This window comes from Sinohyriopsis cumingii, chromosome 4 (assembly GCF_028554795.1).
Source record: "Sinohyriopsis cumingii isolate HCF-2022 chromosome 4, ASM2855479v2, whole genome shotgun sequence".
Classification (NCBI taxonomy): Eukaryota; Metazoa; Mollusca; class Bivalvia; order Unionida; family Unionidae; genus Sinohyriopsis; species Sinohyriopsis cumingii.
Window position 1 is genome coordinate 136,656,018 of NC_142964.1, and position 22,778 is coordinate 136,678,795.

Below are 22,778 nucleotides of genomic sequence, written 5' to 3' on the forward strand. Positions count from 1 at the left end.
AATATTTATGTTTTTAACGTTAAACTTGGAATGAACTGTTTCAGTTAGGAATTTAGTCAGCATTTTTATTTAGCCTTTAAATGGGCCCCTTTTACTTAGTATGTTGATTAGCCTGTGTCGGTTAGCACTTTGATCAGTCGTTTTAGTTATTGTACTAATCAGCCATATTAAATTAGCTCTTTAATCTGAAACATTTTTGTTAGCCGCTTCATCAGTCATTTTAGCTGGCATTTAATGAACTGTTTCAGTCTTTATTAGTTGACCTTTCAATAGATTTTAATTAATTAATATTAATTAGTCTTTACAATCATATCGTTTAGATTTACATTTGAAACAAACTTGGCATTTGTTGTATTTGTATTTATATCCCTGTTTATAGCTTGGTTAAATTGTAATGTTACAATATGGATGTTTTAATTTTTGTATGTGGCTGTAATTTCTAAGTCCTTCATCTTTCTGTTAATATCAGCCGTTATTGTCTTAAGTTATCATGCCTAATTATTTTTAAAGTGGATGCAATTGCTTTCGTAGTTATTGTCCGATGTTATTCTTAAATTACCGACTTTAAATCAACCTTTTTGTTCCCTCTTTGATTCTGATATTAAAGACTCAGGATTAAAAATACCTTTTGACTCAAATAAACATAAACAGAACAAACAAGAAACGATGTTTTACACCTTGTGTTGAAACATAATTTAATCATCCAGAGAAGGATAAATATAAAATGTATATGAAATACAACTGATTGATTTAGATGGCAATCTGAAAAATACATTTTCATTTAATAATATTGTACTTCATAATATTAAATATTATTATGGGTTTAGTTCTATAATACAGACCTTCACAATTATCAATATAACATAGAGCTAGCTAGTTGTAGAAAATAGTCCGTCTTAATATTACATATAATTATGCAGCTAGTGTTGAAACATAGTCCGTCTTAATATTAAATATAATTATAAAGTTAGTTTTATAGTACAGTCCTTGACAATATTCAATGTAACATAGCGCTAGTTTTATAAAATTGTCCATTTTAATATTACAAAATTTATTGAGCTAGTGTTATAATATAGCCCGTCTTAATATTAAATATAATTATGGAGTTCGTTTTATACTAAAATCCGTCTTAATATTACAAATATTTGTGGAACTAGTGTTATAATACAGTCAGCCAGGCCAATTCTTGCATCTATACAATTAATGAAATAAGTAATACAAATCGCCGATTAACTTTTCTTTATTCTTCCTCAACAGCGATTAGTAAATATATAGACAAATCTTTGGAAAGGGGAACGGACAAAATACCCCTAGGTGAGAAGCCACCTGACAGGAGTAGAACAAAATCCCCTAGGGACAAAAGCCACTCAGAGGGAGGACAAAAGCCCCCTCCCCGGTCATTTACATTTCTTGAAATAAATAATTGTATTATAGATTTCATTATTTTAATTATTAGCGGACTATTACAGCAATTTAACACACAATTACTGTGGGTATTTGATTAAGTAAGAAAATGTTTTTTCTAAGTAATATTATTATTAAAATATAACTTTTATTACATGCTTTATATTTTGAAGTATGTAATTCTACACTAAGGCATGTTTAACATGTAGCTTTTTGCAATTGCAGTTATCCAAGCTAAAGTGGATAATTCATTCGCTTCTTTGTGTAATGATACTAATTTCATTGCGACAAGATTACGTCATATACTTCGCAATTAAAAGTGTTTATTTGTAGGATTTTGGAGCTTAATATAGATATTAAAATGATTATATTGACGTGAGTTTGAGTCCTGCCTAAACCAGCTTGGATATGTGAGAAAACTTGCCATGGGATCCTGTGAATTTATGGTTCTTCTCTGGACCTTCCAAAAGTAATCCTTCACTAAATATACTGGCATCAAATAACAACGTTTGAGATAACACTTGTTCAGCATTTGCAAATGTTTACACAAATATTTTACACATCTTGTGTAATAATTAAAACAAACTGACATTCCTTAGCACTCTGCTTTTGTTACACTTTTATTAACCGATCTATAGACCCCAAAGACGTGTTTGAAGAAATCAGCAATGTTTGAACCCTTTTAAACTATTCCGTAACCCCAGAATTCAGATCCATACAAAGGATGGGGCATAACAAATGATCAAATAATTAAAATGTTTAGTTTTGTAAGAAAAATCCCGATTTTTTGGGGATACATTTTGGATAGCGGTTTATGATTTTTGTCGCTATCCACTTCAGTTTTAATTTATCTGGCGTCGGTTAAATTATTGTCGTGAATCGAAAACCAATGTATTTATAAACCGAAGTCCTTTTAATAATGACATTAACATATGTTCATTTTTCTTATTTTCGTAGAGGACCACAATTTCGAAAAACATATGCTTATATTTTGTCTAAGATCACACTCTTTTCGGCAATACTGCAACACTCCTTTATGAGGCATTGGAGACTGAAGCTAGACCATGGGATTTTCATACGCTCCATGCGACCTTCCGTTCTGCCAAGCGCTAACAACGCGTTTTTTTCTGCGTCCCTGATGGACACTGCTCTATGCGCAGTCTGGGAGGCTGTCTTTCCCCGGGAAGGACTCCAAATGTATCGTACCTCTGCTTCCTTAGCCGCTAGCGACGGACGGCAAATTGGTCAGCCGGCGAGACGAGCACTCCAGAGGGATAGAAAGGTGGGCGGCCGTCACGGCAACAGCGGCGACACCGGCACTCACAGTGACGTTGCTGAATGCCGTCGCTGCTCAACCTATGACGTTCATGGCACTCGTATACCTTTTGCAATTAGATCACCTCCGTTCGATTTCGGCCTTGTGAAAACCTTCAACATCGCGAATCATCTTTAGGCGAAAATTGTGGAAGATTCTTTTGTTGATAGTGCAGGAAAAATTTCAATCTGCATGGCGACGACACGTGTAGCTAGTAAAACCTAGTAGTTGCCTAGAGCCCACCCTGGCCAATTCTTTTATAAGCGCCATAGTGGACCTCTCAATATATCGCCTAACATAAAATCAGCCACCTTGTCTGTATAGTGCATTTCATTGATATATCTGCATGTGTTGAACTCGCCTTTTCTGTTGAGAAAAGCGTTGACACAATGTTTATTGAAGTGGTCAAGCACTAAAGTGTGAGTGTGGCAATAATAATATAAAAAAACCACATAAGCCTTTAATTTACGGTAGATATATGCAGTAGAAAAGGAAACCACCGGCTGTGAAGGGGGAAAAGTAACACGTTATGGTCGTGCCGTGAGTAAACAAGGTGGCAAAAGGGCCGAACGCTGTAGATGGCGAACTACTCTCCAGCGATGTGATCGACCCAAATATTCATATGCATATCTTCATAGTTGTTATGTTTTTATTTGCGGGGAAGACAAATATCACAATGACGCCACATTAACGCAGTTCACAGCTGCAACGAATATTCCTGCTACAGGTTTTCATTTTTTCCAACTTGTCTATATATTGCCCTGTTGATTACTGATGAGTTCAGTTTGATTATGTTAAACAGAAATTTTTCAATATAGATTTCGCCATTTTGAGCATGTTTTATGTTTCTATGTTATGTCTGCAATTGTATCACTGCGTTTTATATATTTTGTATGTGTACTACAACATAACACACAAGTCGAAACCTTCTCTTGATTTTAACATGAGAATTGTGCCACTGTTCCTGTATGTAACATTAGGTATCACACATGTCGAAATTTTCTTACGACTTCACTTGTGCATTATATCAGTGTTAACTACAGCGTTAAAATGGACTATAAATCATTAAAAATAAAGCAATAAATTCAAGCAAACACCTTCTCCCAATTACCGTACTTCCTTGCTAATTATTAACAAGTACATATTTGCGATTTATTAAAAAAGCATATTTTTTTCTGTTAACAGTGAGTAATGTTTAAAGGGTACGTATATTTACATATATTATAATGAGGCTATAAATAAACATGTCCAAGTGGATTTACTCGCACTACCAGCGCATCAAAAGATATATATCACTCTGCCTGTTAAATTACCGTAATTTGTCAAAATGTACGATGCGAGAAAATTCTCAAGTAAATTTTGTTATTCTTGTGTTTTCGGTTTTATCATTACCATTGAGGATTATACAAATTCTTATAAACTCTCTCTCCATTTTCAATTTAGCGTCCTTGACCACCGTCGGTTTAAAGTGCTCATTCCGATCACCACTATAATTCTTAAGTACTCAGTCAAACCAAGAAGCCATTCACAAGTTGATATAGCAAACATGATAATTAATATACAGCCTTTATCATTTTCGACAATGTTTTCAAAATGTATGTACATATCTTCGTTTAGTCCCGATTTCAAACAAAGGCTGTTTATATTACAAGAACCTAAAACCAATCATCGTAAAAGTGAAGGACCTTTCCAATAATAAGCCTAAAAAAGTTTTGAATTTGTGCTCAGAAATTAAAACAAATGCTGCACAAACCTTAAAATCTAGTCAGGGTGTGTAGGTATATATACGAATCTGCTTAATTCATTTAAGTTTTCTACCTCAGTTGACCTTTGCTAAATCGTGCTTACTTGGAATTTTTTTAAAAGTAAAGTAACAAAAAAATTAAAAAATGCATTATACCACAAAAATAAGGAAAACACACACACATCAACCAGAACCTAAATTGGACTTGTGAACTTGACAATCAACTAGAAAAAAAAATTGGACTTGCGTACTTGACAGTGAATCTATTTATTAAGTTTAGTCTTCTTTGGATCGCAAGTTTGTTTATCCACATAATGCTTACAAGGTAAGTACGACTTGGGACGGAACGACGCACATCAAACTTGCATAACTGTAATTCTTGTTGGCTCTGTCACAAATCAACCTATTTTCAGTTTCTCAAAACCGAATACCCGAAATAAATTAATAACAACCATGAACCTAAGACCAGTGTCATGTGTTTTCTTTTTAAAACCAAACAGCCATGCGAGGAGAAAAATGTCTGTACGCTTCCGTGCTTGGGCACCACATTACAAATAATCTTTGATACAAGAGTTTATAAAAGGTGCTACAAAGATTATAATAATTATTAAGCATTATAAACAATAAATTGCTACCGCTTTCATGCAGACAAGACCGCTCCAGTGGCCTAGTGATTAGAGCGTCCACCTCAGATGCGGGAGGTCGTGGGTTCAATCCCCGGCAGAGTCATACCAAAGACTTTAAAAAATGGTACTAACAGCTACCTCGCTTGGCGCTCAACATTAAGAGGTTAGTGTTAGGACTGGTTTCTTTTTAAAATCCTGGAGTCAGGAAACTGTGACTGGGTGGGACATCATGCTACATGTCTGCGACATGATGCCCCAGTGCTAGACATCACTATAAACTGCCCCACTGCACACATCGTAGCGATATGACTGAAAACTTGTTAAAGCTACGTTAAAAAATCCAAATCGCACATCGCCTGTAGACAACGAGCCACTAATACCGCTCTCATGCATACAACGAGCCACCAATACCGCCCATTGTCCTCTAAATAAGATTATCCGTATGTCTTAACCGTTATGTTGGTGTCACATGACTGCGTCCCAGCACATAGCTGGTAAAGCGGACGAAGTGTCACCGTGTTTTTCATTTTCTAAAGGTAATCTTTTATTTAGCGTATCCTTTGTCCACCCTAAAATAGTGTTGTTGTATATAAATGAATATATATATATATATATATATATATATATATATATATATATATATATATATATATATATATATATATATATATATATATATATATATATATATATATATATATATATATATATATATATTATCAGGGTTGGTGTTTGTTGTTTGTTCGTTTAACCATATCTCAGAGTTGTCCCTTTTAGTTGGCTCTCAGTTGTACTACCGCCCCACCCGAAAAAGTATGTTGGTTTCTAAACTCAGGCCTGTACCTGTTACTCACTGGAGCATGTGAATGTTTTCTTGACCTTGAACCGCTCATGCATAAACTTATGATCGTACACCTAATGTTTCTTCCAATAACCAACATTCGCTGCTAATTAAAAGGCGCATATTGACAATTTATAAATGAAGCATATTCTGTTAAAACAAAGCGTGCGTAAATCTGCAGACATTGTAAAAAGACTATAAATAAATAAATGTAACTGTGAAGATATCAGGAGGTCTCACATATGGTCTTTTAAATCACTGTCATACATCAAAATGTATGATAAGTACAAAGTCTGTAAGAAATATTCTGTGTTGGCTTGACATTTCTTTTTCTTATTTTACGTTTTTGAATCTATACCCAATGGGACTGGCCTAAAACCTAATTCTCGCTAGAAATGACAATATTATATTTAATATTTATAACTTCTTTTGTAAAAATATACTGAAATAAATCGAATCGATTCAAGCAATCAAGCAAATTATGATCAATTCCCTATAAATTTCTTGTTCCTAGAAATTATTTTGTTTCTCTACGGTTAATGACCTTTTTAAAACCATTATTAAAATATTTTACTCACGAAACTGATACTTGTAAAGACTCTTCTAATACCGACCGGCGTTCCAAATTCAGCATCCTTGGCCATCGTCTGCCTCAGGTACTCAATTCAGTGACCACTGTAAGTTTAAAGTACTCTATCCAGTCAAGCAGATATTTGCTAGATAATAATAAAGCAAACGCTATGACTGATATAAAATACAGACTTGAGCATTTTCATAAATGTTTCCATTCATAATTAATGTACATATCTTTGGAACGTTCCCCACTCAACAAAACGCTACAATCATTGTACAAATAAAGGACCCTTTCAATAATGTACACAGATGATGAGATTTTCCAGATACGTCTAGGTACACGTTTGGCTGTAGAGAGCAGGTGCTCGAAGAGCTGCTAGTCATTAAACATTGCTAATTATCGCATGAGTAGTTGAGAATTTTCAACCCGTGTAAATAGCGTTGTTCTTTCACGTGTCGACTTATCATATCCGCATACATATATACACAGACGTATACATGCTTACATCTATACCATTTCCGAGTGAACGTTTCATTGTATATTTTTACCATTATTGTCCGACTAGTCTTGACCTCATTTGTCAGAGGGAAATATCACTCTTAAAGACGATTTTAAGACTAAAAGAGATGCATGTATCCTGATCTTTGCTTATATCCCAACCTTCAAAACCACATCAGGTCTTGGGATCTTCTAACCCAAATCAGGCATTAGGAACTTCAAAATCACTTTTGGTCGTGGGATTTTCAAACCCAAATCAGGCATTGGGACCTTCAAAACCACATTAGATCTTGAGATTTTAAAACCCAAATTATGGCATTGGGACCTAAAAAGCACTTAAGGTCATTGGATCTTCAAACCCAAATCAGGCATTGGGACCTTCAAACCACATTAGGTCTTGGGATCATAAACCCAAATCAGGCATTGGGACCTTCGAAACCATTAGGTCTTGAGATCTTCAAAACCGATTCAGGTCTTGGGATCTTCAAACCCCAATCAGGCATTGGGACATTCAAAACCACATTAGGTCTTGGGATCTTCAAAACCACTTCAGGTCTGGGGATCTTCAAACCCAAATCAGGCATTGAGACCTTCAAAACCACATTAGGTCTTGAGATCTTCAAACCAAAATCAGGAATTGGGACTTTCAAAGCCACTTCAGGTCTTGGCACCTTCAAAACCACATCAGGTATTTGGGCCTTCAGAACTAAATCAGGTTTTTGGACCTTCAAAACCACAGAAGGTCTTGGGACCTTCAAAACCAAATAAGGTCTTGAATGTTTCTTATGACATCAAAATATGCAATCAAGACACGATTGGCTCAGTCTTTTGAGATCATGGACAACAATCCAGCTAGACCACCATAATCCAGGACATCGGATCATCACTTTTGTTCCCGTTCGATCAAATCATCCCGAAGATATCTTGGTTCGAAGTTTATCTCTTGTACTTAACACGAAAAACTGCCCACGGACCTTGAAAATAAGATCGTGGTCAGCAGAAACGGGTAAGGTCTTGAAACATACCTATGGAATCCTGGCATCCGGTATGGTCTGGTTTGGTCAATAACTGTTGAACTATCTTGTTTGCAACGTAAGTATGATTGGCAAACGGACAAACGGCAGACACCGGGTGGATAGCACAAATCAATACCCGTAGGCTGCAGTCGGTGGTCGCGAAACGTAATTTAGAATTGTATCGTTTTGGGGTTGAGAAAGAGAGTTAACTGAGTCACCTATGCGAGAAGTGAACATGGTTCCTTCACTACGCAGCCATATGCTGAGTATAGGTGAAGTCCCAGATGTAATGGGATTGAACACAATGTATGGGCTCCATTGGTATTTACAAATTATCCCTACAGTTTATCATAAAACTAAATGTATCGTCGTCATAGCCATAAAAGGTGATGTATACAAAATGTTTATGCGTTACAAACTTAAGGATACGATTGACATTTGTTCAAAAGAGGTGCCAAGATACTGAAATCTTGGAACAAAAATTAATGAACGCTAATTTGTGTTTGTAAAACATATATGCCCTACTGTATACACAAACAAAGCAAACAACATAATGTTAATTAGGAAAAAATATTATTGTAGGCTGAAAAGAGCAACAAATCATATGCACACTAAACTTACATTATGTTTGCCTTTATTAGTTGCTTTCTAATATATGCTAATAAGGGTTTTGTCAAAAACGTATTAAAGAAGTTTTCAAGTTGTGCTAAAAATCAACTAATTGCTGTAAAAACCTGAAAATGTAATCAGGGTATATAGGTGTGAATACAAATCAGGATATATAGCATAAATACTAATCAGGGTATATAGCTTATAATACTAATCAGGGTACATAGGTATAAGTACTGATCACGATATATAGATTACAAAACTAATCAGGATATATATGTAACAATACAAATCAGGGTATATATTGTACGAATACTAAATAGGGTGTTTAGGTACGAATACTAATCAAGGTATACAGGTGTCAATACTAATAAATGCATAATGGTATGATTACTAATCAGGGATTATAGGCATGAATACTAATCAGGGTGTATAGGTATGAATACTAATATGGGTTTATATGTATGAATACTATATAATATATATAGTCATGAAAACTAATAAGGTTATATGGATATGATTACTAAGAGGGTTTATACGAATACTAATCAGGGTGTATAGGTATGAATACTAATTTATTTTTGCTTAATCATGCTTACAAGGATATTATGAAAAGGAAAGACAAAAGAATTTCATGAATTTGTAAAACAAAAATTAGGAAAACACATCAACCAGAACCTAAGTTTGACTTGGTACCTTTATAATATATCGAAATGTCCGGTTTTGTCCTCTTTGGCTCTACAGTTTTTAGGCATCTTGCTTAGAAGGTAAGTATGACATGTAACGGAAGGATGAGCAGCAAAGTTGTATAACTGCGATTCTTGCTGGCTCAATGGCAAATCAGCTTCTTGTAGTTTTTCAAAACCCAATACTGGAAAATAAGTTAGAAAAAACAAGTGTTGACTTTTCAAAAACCAAAAACCATGCGGAAAAATATGTACGCTTCCTAGCTTAGGCCATCACATTAAATGACAAAATATTGTTTTTCAAGCGTTTATAATCCTTGTTTCATGTATTATTGTAGTTATTGCATATTATTTCACATATGCTTGTAGTTATTACGTATTATTTCATATATAATTGTAGTTATTACGTATTATTTTAATAGTAATTGTAGTTATTACGTATTATGTCATATAGTTATTACGTATTTTTCATATATAATTGCAGTTATTACGTATTATTTCATATATAATTGTAGTTATTACGTATTATTTCATATATTATTGTAGTTATTAAGTATTATTTCATATATTATTGTAGTTATCACGTATTTTTTCATACATTATTGTAGCTATTATTTATTGTCATATATAATTGTAGTTATTACGCATTATTTCATATATTATTGTAGTTATTAAGTATTATTTCATATACAATTGTAGTTATTACGTATTATTTCTTATATAATTGTAGTCATTACGTATTGTTTCATATATTATTGTAGTTATTATGTATTATTTCATATATAATTGTAGTTATTACGTATTATGTCATCTATAATTGTAGTTATTACGTATTATTTCATATATAATTGTAGTTATTACGAATTATGTCATATATAATTGCAGTTATTACGTATTATTTCATATTTATTTTAGTTATTACGTATTATTTCATATACAATTGTAGTTATTACGTATTATTTCTTATATAATTGTAGTCATTACGTATTGTTTCATATATTATTGTAGTTATTATGTATTATTTCATATATAATTGTAGTTATTACGTATTATGTCATCTATAATTGTAGTTATTACGTATTATTTCATATATAATTGTAGTTATTACGAATTATGTCATATATAATTGCAGTTATTACGTATTATTTCATATTTATTTTAGTTATTACGTATTATTTCATATATAATTGTAGTTATTACGTATTATTTCATATATTTTTGTAGTTATTACGTATTATTTCATATATCGTTGTAGTTATTACGTATTATGTCATACATAATTGTAGTCATTACGCATTATTTCATCTATAATTGTAGTTGTTATGTATTATGTCATCTTCAATCGGAGTTATTTCGTATTATGTCATATATAATTGTATTTATTACGTATTATATTAGAAACAATTTTGCTCTACTGCTTTCCTGCATAAAGCCAACTGCCAATAACTCTCTAATTTCAGATAATCCTTTTGTCCTAACTCACTAATCAAAATAAACAAATAACTGTATTTGCCACCAGTTCATAGTTTTTAACTTGCTTATGTAAAAATGTAGAATTCTTACGGCTTACCGCCATTCTAGCGTGACGATTCTCGCCACTCGTTCCTTTATTAAATAAATATTAAATATTGAGTCCACTGTTAAATTATCATCCCATAAGCTTGACCCGTTATATAGTAGGTGAAGTAATTCCTTTGATAATATACACACGTAATTATATTTCAAACTGGGTCAAACGCTATAATAATCAACCAAACGCTATAGATACAACCAGCACCCAAACAGAATGGGACGATCTTCAACAGATATCAGGTAGGTGTGACCAATCATGCGTGGAATTATGATATAATCGTATACAGGGTCAAACGTATCCGAATAAGACGATCTATTTGTGTAACTGGCCTACCTGTCTGTTTACATCATCGTCTCTTTACCTAGAAGAACTCACAGAGTGGGTCAATTAAATGAGATCAATAAATGAAAGGAATAATTGATATATGACAAATCTTTGTGAGGTGATAATAATACGTCAACAATATAATATAATATGCTATCACTGTATCATTTAATCTTTTACATTGTTTGCATCGCTTGTCGACAAAACAAAATGTCTTGTGCATATTGAACAAGTTCTTTGCTGTATCATCGACTTTAATAAAAGAGTTTATAAACATTAAATTAAATTTGAAAAGTCTAAATGATGTTTTGCTAATGAACTTTGTTGTGTTATTATCGACAGACCAGGTAAAGGTTAAAGTATATTAAAGCTATAATATAAACACACCTGGAAAAGAATCGGAAAATAAATATGTATCGAATATAAAATGAACTCCTGATTCATATTATTTAAAAATTCTCTTTCCTTCTCAATATGGATAAAATTTATTTCTTGATAGCAAAAAAAATTAATATTTATATGAAGCAATTAATTTTTATTATTTTTCAAAAATACACTTTAAACAATAAAATAAGCAAAATTTCTCTAAAATATTGCAATTGTTGCCTATCTATAAAACTATTTTAACCTGGGCTCCAATTGAGCCAGTCTTGATTCCAAGAATACAATGTTAAATCAGATGACGGCACACCTATATACGGTTATGATAACAGTATTTATGTCATCTAAACTACTGTCCTAAATAACGATCCGTTGAAATAGGAAATTAAACGTGACTATCAAAGCCATGATAAAAAAATATCATAAAGTCCAATAAGATAATCTGAATTGAAAGAGTGATTTACATACACATTGTACAAGCAATCAAGAAGACATTTTCGTAAAGAACGGTGTATGATATGCTCGTGGATGACCAGTTTCAGGTGGACGTTGTTGGCAGGTGGACGTTCTTGGCAAGAATCATGCGACGCAAACATCAATGGAAATAAATAAAGCTTAATAGTGATATATATTTTCTCCAAATACCCTTGATTTAAACAGATGATAATTAAAAGAAGGGGATGAGCTGAAGGACTTTTTCAAAGATATTTCAATGATCTAAACCCAGATCAAGCATATGATGAAAAAGAATAATAGAACAGCAAGGTCAAATAATTCTTGAATAAAGAGAATATAGTATAATTTCTCCACTTGTACAAAGAGGACCTGTGAAAAACATATTTAATGGAACTCTTAATAGCATCATGTGGACATATTTCACTCAAAATACAATTAGAAAATGGGTCGATGTGGTGCCTAGTCTTACTGCAGGATATACTAATAAGTGTCAGAGATAAATAGCTATTGTCTAATGTATTTCAATACCCGATAGCTAATTCCTGTCAACCACCAAAAAATAAAATAGTTGAGAAAGTTAAGATCTAAAACGGTAACTTTCTCCCAAAATATTATGTTCCTAATGTGACCAGAAAACATTATTAAAAATGATACATGCAATTTTACGTGACCATAATTTATTCAAAATTGATAACTTAAAAAAAGTAAGAATATTTTTACCTTGAGTTATCTGCGTATAAAAGCAAACTCACTTGTTTAATGCCAAAAACATTTTAAGGAAGTAAATACTGAACAGAACAAAATATGTGTTAGTAACTTAAAATGTATATGATGATTCGTTTAAATGTTGGAAACAGAATGAAAATAGTGTGCTGCTAAAATAAATTTAACAAAGTCAAAATGTTTCCTTCGAAATTCTACTAACCACCTCAGAACAAAATCAAAGAAATTATTCTGAACAAAAAATGTTGTAACATCTCGTATGATGAAACAATGCGGCCTATAAATAGTGAATACATCTGCCAGTACTATGTCAAATGTGTGACAGTAATACAAATTACATTACATCGGTCAGTAGTATTGAATATTGCTGATGGGATATTTGCAAGCATCTAATAAGAAACTTACCGCTCCGGTGGCCTAGTGGTTAGAGCGTCCGACTCGGATACGGGAGGTCGTGGGTTTGAACCCCGGCCGAGTCATACCAAAGACTTACAAAAATGGTACTAAAAGCTGCCGCTTGGCGCTCAGCATTAAGAGATTAGTATTAGGACTGGTCGGCCTGGTGTAAGGATAATGTGATTGGGTGGGACATCATGGTACATGTCTGCGGCATGATGCCCCAGTGCTAGACATCACTATAAACTGCCACACTGCAGACATTGATAAACTGCCACACTGCAGACATTGTAGTGATATGACTGAAAAATTGTTAAAACTTACCTTAAAAATCCAAATCACACTCACACACAGTAATAAGAAACTTAGAAAAGAGGTTACACATATTATTGACGAAAAGCAATGTATTGTTTTCAACCCTTTTTTAGTTTAATGAGTCTGAATAAGCAATGTACATGGTGTATATGATATACATGTTTTGGAATTTAAAGAAAGCTAACAACATGAGATTGATACGTACTTTAAGTGGTTTAATGGTTAACATGACTCTGTTGATGTAGTGGAACATCTCAAAACTCAGTACAAACGGTGTACAGTTAGTGCTATTATTACTAAATCAAACTTGTATTGTAACGGTAGACTGACACAATCAATGAATACAACACGAAAATATTCACCTCTAAATTTGAACAACTGCAAAAAATACTAATTATTCAAAGATACGAAACTAATTTTGATGCTGAATTTTTATCGACAAAAAATGATGTTATAAACTAAATCGTGATAAATTTACTCGATTCAAAACATTAAGCCGTCTCTAGTTCGTATTTCATTGAGAAAGGTATTAAGCAGAATGTTCCAGGATTTATTTAATAGGAAAGGAACGGAAAGCACAGTTCACAATATTCAGAAATATTTATGGATACACATTGGGTTTCTGCAGAATTAATTGTGACTATCCATTTTTGTTTACACTGGAAAATTAGAGGGGATTCATAAAGTGTATACCAGAATAGATAACAAAAATACAAAGCCTGTCCTAATGTAAAAAAAACGAGAAGGAAAAATATTTTCTTTTTATTATGTAAAACTTGTCATAAAACCACCAAATATCATCTGTATATGCATAACAAATATAACACTTATAAATCTACATATTTGTTTAATAAACGACCAATAAATATACAAGGCATAAAAGAATGAATTTAATTTACTGGTGTACATGAACAGTGGGCAAATTTATAAAGCAGATTACAATGAGAGAAAGAGAAAGTCATAGTCACGTAGATATGTTAACTGTATTTATATGTAAACAATTATCATTATTGTAAAAATTTTACATCATCTCAGACAAACGATACCAATATTTAGCAAGTAGTGTCTCATTATTTTTATTCTCAATTATCATTACAATAATACAAAATAGATATCACAGGAAATATACTGCTTGAAAATGGTTCTGTTTATAAATTTGAAAAAAAACAAGAATCATCAAGGAAAGTTCTTCGTGTTTTGTAATCTGTGACCTGTAATTTGCAAAGTGTTATGGAACCAATAATAGACTGTAAATAGAACCAGAATACACCACTGAAAATACCAACAAAAACAAAACGACACAAAAATACCGACAAGTTATAGTCATAATAGGATTTCATCTTAAAACTAGATCCGAACACAAGAGCTACAAGTTACTAGTTTGTGGAAGAGCCAATTACAGACATAAAGGTTACGAGTTTTTGCATTTAATTGTAGAAACTATTGATGAAGAGCGGTTCTAAACTTATAGTGAAGGTTAAAAGCATTATAACTCAACTAACAGCTGTCATATTCCTGTAGAGGAGATTAAAGAAAAGAATCAAAAAGACAAAACGAAGTTACCACTAATACCATCTGCTACAAGTAAGAGATCACGTTACTGTAACTGGAAAATATATATGTGCTAATATATAGAGTGTATTTTTAGTTACAAGTATCCTAAATATATACTATTACCTATGAATACATTATCTGGGTGCGAAGTTGTTAAGACGGCTGTAATATATATATATATATATATATATATATATATATATATATATATATATATATATATATATATATATATATATATATATATATATATATATATATATATATATATATATATATATATATATATATATATATATATATAATTTAATTGTTTGTTAGTTTTAAATTTTTTATTAATTGCGTGCTATTGTAAAGTTGTCTAGAATAGAGTTCAGAGGTTGTTTTTTGTTGTTGTTGCACGTAAACAATTTTATAGAGACATTATATCTAATGTTGACCTAGTTCCTGACTTTGATTTAGAACCAGTATAGGATTCTTGTAAACTACTTTTTATTTATTTTTGTTCTTTCCAAGTGTAAAAGGCATTGGTTTTAGTGAAGGTCATATTGGGTGTACGTGATGCTAGGCATGTAAAAAGCTTCTATGTTGTTCTAGAAGGGTGATCACGACCCTCATACGGGAATCTGTTTTGCATCTTAAATTAGTGTATAACTGTTTTCTATAGAGAATTTGGGCAGTCGGGCTTTAAACCATTGACACTTGAATGTGTTTTTGTTGTGACCAGTTTGAGTTGAAGTTTTTATCTTTCATCAAATTATTTGGATTCCAAGAGATTAATTTTTCCCAGGAAATACTTATACTTTTAATTAATTCCTAGACAAAGACAGTTATTGAATTTTCACAGCATTCAAACACCGGAATATTATTTTCTGTGATTCAACAAAGAACTGTTGACACAGCAGAAGGACGCTGACTACATCATACGTCATCGCCTTCCATGTTGGATTTCATCGGGATTCGAACTCAATTTCATTAAGACTTTTTATTACTAGGACTTCTATTTTTTAATTATAGGATTATTCTTGAATTATTTTTGGATTAGATTCGTAAAACCAAAAGTTCTTTTTCTCATGTTTACCTTGTTTTTATAGGGAAAAATAGTATTTGTTAAATTTATAAAGCTTGTTGCCTTCCCTCTTTTCTTTTTACATTTTGTAAGAGCCTAAAACGTAACAACATAATTTTATACCCATATAACAAAAGACATGCTTATAGCCTTTCTGCAGTAAATCATTGCTTGTTCTACTGCTGAATTCAGCAACTATTCAGGACCAGTTTCCTTAACTGTTTCCACAGCGTCAAGACCCCATTGAATCTTTATTGGTGAGTCAAATATGATATTTATCAAAGGCCATGTTAGCACCTCCATTAATTATTGTCCCATTATCTATTAACAGCTACAACTTGTAGGAAACGCCTTTGGAAAAACCCACTATATATTTATAGCCTCAACTTGTGTGACATTCCTGTTTAAAAACCCTAGTATCTCTTTACAGCTAAAACCTCTAGAATACACCCAAGTCTATATTTATTGTCTCTACATTTCGAGTTTCAATGACGTCACTGTATTTGCCATGGGGAAAAAGGGCAACAGTGTTGCAAGTGGCTTACCTGAATACGCGCTACTGTAGGTAGATAGGTAGGTGAAATGTATTTCATAGGGATAAAGGGAGTTTTATAAAGACAAACAAAGACCAATACATTGAACCAAATAAACGTACCCGCGCGCACATACACACAAACAAACACACAAACCAAACGTACGCGTGCACACAAACACATACACACACACACGTTCGGGTGCACAGACACACACACACAAACACACACACACACACAAACACACACACACACACACACACACACACACACACACACACACACACACACACACAGGGACGAAGAAAAAAAAACAAATCCCAAATACTATCTATACACGGGAAGGAGCAAAACGCAAGCCCCAAATCTACTATCCACAGACGGAAAGAGGAAAACATTATCTACATTACACAGAAGAGAAGAGGTAAAAGACAAACCCGAAATATATTATCCACACACGAGAAGAATAAAAAAAAACATTATATACTATCCACACACGGGAAGGAGCAAAAAACAAACCCCAAATATTCTAACCACACAAACGTATTCGCGCGCACACAAACACACACTCTACCATCCACACAGAAGGGAAGGGAAAACAAACCCAAAATCTACTATCCACACAGACTTATGTGAACGCATAGAAACACACACACACACACACACACACACACACACACACCACAGAGGCAAGAAGAAAATACAAACCCAAAATATATTATCCACACAGAGGGACGAGGAAAAAATGAACCCCAAATATACTAACCATACAAAGGTATGCGAACGCATACCAACCCTAAATATACTATCCACACAAACGTACGCGCACGCATACAAAACAAAACATCTACTATCCACATAAACGTACGCGAACGCATACAAACGCACAAATACACACACACCACAGAGGATAGAAGAAAAAAATAACCCAAATATACTATCAACACAGTGGGAAGAGGGAAAAAACAAAAACCCAAAGTATGCTATTCACACAAGGGAACAAAATAAAACACAACCCCAAATATACTATCCAAACAAACGTACGCGCTCGCATACAAATACAAACACTCTACTGTTCACACGGAAGGAAAGGTTAAAAAAAACAAACAATATCTATATAAAAATACCCCAATATTTACTATCAAAAGACCCAATATATACTATCCACACAAAGGTACGCACACGCATACAAACACACACTCTAATATGCACACAGATGGGAAGGGTAAAAAAAACAACAATATCTACTATCACAAATACCCCCAATATGTGCTATAAAAACCCAAATATATTATCCACACAAACGTACGCGCACACATACACACACAGACAGACACACTTCACATAAGGAAGAAAAAAAATATACTATCCACATAACGTTCGCGAACGCATACAAACTCCAAATATACTATCCACACACGGGAGGTAGACAAAAACAACAAATATGCCATCCATACAAACGTACGCGTACGCATCCAAACCCCAAATATATTACCCACACAAACGTACGCGAACGCATACAAATAAACACTCTATTATCCACACAAACGTACGCGAACGCATGCAAACACACACACAAACACACACACACACACACACACACACACACACACACACACACACACACACACACACACACACAAAGGGAGAAAAAATGTACTATCCACACAGCGGGAAGAGGAAAAAACAAACCCCAAATATACTATCCTTACCAACGTACGGGACCGCATACAAACCACAGATATACTATACACACACTGGAAAAGGAAACAAAAAAAAAAACAATATCGACTATCCACAAAAAAGTATGCGCACGCATACAAATACATACTCTACTATCCACACAAATGTACGCGAACGCATAGAAACACACACACACACACACACACACACACACACACACACACACACACTTACATACAGACTCACCAGTAAAGCAGTGAGTGTTTTAATCACACTGCTCCACATTCACGCCAACTGGCAACTTCAATAGTCTCTTTTCTAGAGATTTGGCTTTGAGCTTCAGATACACCCGCCTAATGCTGACATCTCCAAGTTTTGGTCTCATACACGCAACGTCTACTCCAGTCCTGCTCCCAATTTACATTTATTCTCGGGAGCGCAAAGGCGAGTTGAGTGGACTCATCATCCCAGTCTTAACTTTGTGGTATAGTGAAGACTTCCCTCTGTCTTCTATTTTGTAGTCGGAGATGATGATGTCTCCTTATTTCTGGCATTGGTACTGGTGACTGTAGCTGACGTTTTGTGGTTGTGGTGCTGGTTGTAGTGGTGGAGGCGTCCTCCCCTCAGGATTGACCTCACACAGAGGTATCAGTATGAGGTGAGGCAGGATCGTTCTTTTGTTTTCCTTCTCCTCTTCTTTCATTCTCTCCTCTTCATTCTCCTATATTCTAGCAATTTCTGCTATGGACGCCATGGCCAGTTCATCTAGTATGCACCTGGCATACACCAGGTGCATCTGAAGTTCCAAGAGTTTTGTAATTCTACTCATTTTTCAAGTTGATGAATCAACGATGGGTAGCCAGACTGACGAGCGCTTCCCTTTATATATGTCAAGCATGGACGTGAAGGAAAACATCCCCCGATGCAAAAACTTGCAAGACCCATATGATTACCAAAACAAATATGGAAAGCGCGGACATAAAAGAAAAACTCACTCACTTTTTACCTGCAATCACAAACTACAAACAAAAACACTCTGACTTTTTGACAAGACAGGGAAAGAAAGTGTTGATAGAAACACTTCTATTTTTTGTACATAAAACAAAGAAACGAAGTGCTTATAGACACACAAAATAATATGATTGGCAATTGAACTAGTATCTCTTTTATAGAGCAGTGAAGTAGCCCTGAAAATGACTGCTTTTGAGGACGGGGAGTTATGGCAATTTGTTTTCGTCTAAGACTGCGTCCCCATCTGGTGGCAGGCTTTCCCACAGGATAGGGTCTGCTTCATCGGAAAGAGAAGGAGAACTATTTCGTGTTTACAGGGCAGTCGACAATTCCTCTGTCTGGTTCCTGCTGCTGCTGTTGCTGCTGTTCTCTCTGCTCTCTTTGCATTTCATGTCTGTACTTATCCGTCAAGTTTTCTTCCTCATTTTTGATTTCCTCTCTGAAGAGCTCTTCTACCAGTTCGTCGGTCACTTTCAACGTTCTGACATTCTCTATCTCTTCAGGCTTCTGTATCAAGCTTTGCCTAACACGATGTAAATTCCCGTAAGCTTCGTTCAGCTTGGCTAGTCTTGAACACATCTTCATGTGAGGATGAGTCAACAATGGATGGTCAGACTGGAGACTGCCTCTCTTTATATTTTTCAAGTGCGGACGTGATATAAATCAGGCTTGGTAGACATCGTGGTCAAAGACAACGTAAATGTGACTGTGAGAATGAGACATCCTTGTCGAGTAGCTTGGTTTTCTGGAGTACGTACGTGTCCTAACGGCACAGTACCGCCTCTAGCACTCTTGATGACACCAGCTGTCTGGGGTTTCTTTTCTTGCAACCCTTCTCTTTCGTGGTAAGTTTTGAATCGAAGGGATGTCAACTTCCAAGTCATAGAAAATAGGAAGACACAGAAAAAGAAAGAGATATTTCAAAGAAAGGTTCACATAAATAGTAGTGACTCCAAAACGAAAATTATCTTGTATGGGTACAATACATTTATTCATTTACATACACGAGCTCTACGACCTGTGAGTTTGGTCTAAGCATCATCCATTTAATACATAACAATTGGAAATGTAACAAACATATTTACAAGTTAACTTAACCTCTAATTCTAACTTCTACTTCCTCATGTTTTTCACAAAACAAATACTCAGTCTCATTCTGCTTCTACTTCATTACACGCAGGTTGAAATACATCTTCTAAGAACATAATTTATCTACAAATTGCTCCAGTAAATTTAATTGGGTACATGGAGAGAATATCATGCCGTTGTTGAGCTGTCAAATCTGTTCTTGACAAGTACAGGCTCCACAAAAGGTTCTAACAAATATGAATCGAATATATTTGTTTACTTGATCTACCTTTCCCCTATGCAACTCTTGGCCAAGATCATCTTTATTCACTAGCTTGGACTTCTCCTCTCTCCTTGACTTGTAATGAAACTTGTAGATATGATCTTGTATTTCCATTTGTAAGCTTTTGATATCACTAGTTACATTCCTATCACATAATGGAATCCAGTCTATGATAGTTCCAAGGAAACTAACCGGGCAATGACTAAAAAGCTTTAAAACATCCCCCTCACATATATCCCATATTTGTTTTAAAAACCAAGTTCTTGGTCCTAGAAAAGTATTTTAAAAAATTACCATTCATATCTTAGGAAAATAATCACTCTATATACATTGTTTACATTTACATTTCATAGAAGAATGCCATCTTCTTGCACGCTACATTAAATGTTCATTTTTACGAAAATGCTAAAACAAATATTTGAAAACAACAACAAGTAGGACAAAATTCACGTTTCTCTCGTTATCCGTCACACACGTTGTTTACAATCTGGTTAGCTGCTACTTGTGTTCCAAAGTAGACCTTTCTATCATGTACAACTTTCTAGTGTTCGTTTAACCAGCAAGCTACGCACGTCGTCTTAAACATCCAAAGTCAATAAAGTTTTGCGAATCTTTTTTCATGTAGTAGAAAGTGAGATGTATCGAGAGATGAAATCGTAAAGCTTTGAACAGAATGAGTGTATCGTCCACATTTAAAGAATCCACCATAATTGTCTTTGTAGGTACTGTTCGTAAAGAGTCCACAAGGAATAGGCTAGTAAACGAAATCCCAGATAGGAAGTCACTAAGACACACACCACACGTCGGCCCCTATTCATGGAACACAGTTCTCTTAATAAGTGTTGGTAATCCTCCACCGGTCTGATAAATGGAGTTTAAATATTTGTCTATCTGTTGTCCAATGTTCGACTCCTAGCCAAGCTGGTTTCTCAAACGACATGTTATGCCACGTCAATGACTAGGGCCCCACTAAAAGTAGATAGTGACTATGCGGCGACCATCGAGCATGTTCCAGGTAAGCCGAATCTCTGCTCCCACTCGTGAAGTGACACACCACAACTGAATCACTTCACCTTATCCCCTTCGCTCAAGTAGAAAAATCCGACTCAGGGTAGGTCCTCCCAGATATTTAGGCCACTTTCCCTGGAACGTTTGAAAACGACTTTCAAAGTCGCAGTATTCAGGCAAACGCAAAGGGAACGCAATATTTGTCTTTAACAGTCTCATTTCGATGAGGGTACAATGATATCCGCCGGGGTTTACTTAGGGTTGGATGACATCCGGAGGGTGGTAGCTGTATGGTTTCACGTGGTTAATGACATTGACAATGAAAACCAGTAAAGTCATAACGTGTTCTGTAACGAGTGGCATCGCTTTTGCATTCATCAGGTTTGACACTCACAGCATCACTTTACATGGTATGTATTGTAGTAGTCATAGCAAAGTTCCCATGATGTGATACTGAATCGCTGAGTTCACAGCATACTGCATCCCTGCCATCGGAAGGCACATCATCGCATTCCACTTGAGAATACCCGAACTTGAATGATCTCATTTTAAAAGTATTCATCTTTTTTATTGACCTTGGTAATTACAATGAACTATTGGTCCTGGACGTTTTCCCTTTTATATGCTAACCTTCGGTAAAGTGAAGTGGTTGGGAAGCCGTACTCACTTCTGGTACACGATAGGATACTTTCTTTCCAAAGGTCGACTGACGATTTAGTGTATGGGTACATATACAATCTTGAGCGGTTAGTAGGTGGTCACTTTAATGTTTTCATCTTGTCCAGACTGCTTCTAACTTCTTTCAGCACACCAAAGGTCATCACTCGACTGGTGCGATAATTGAGCCTAATTCCTTTCACTTTCCACTTAATGTGCACGTCTCCAAGACTTTGCATTTGATCAATCTTTCGTATTGTCGAATATATACCAAGTCGATGTGTTCCGTCAGCAATTGCGAGTGCCCTCCGGGAAAGTGACAATATTTGCACGCGTAGTAATACAGCGAACACATGTACAAGTATTTGATTTCTTCTCCTTTCTCCTCGTCGGCTTGGTACAACAAACAGATGGCATTTGTCCGTCCTCTG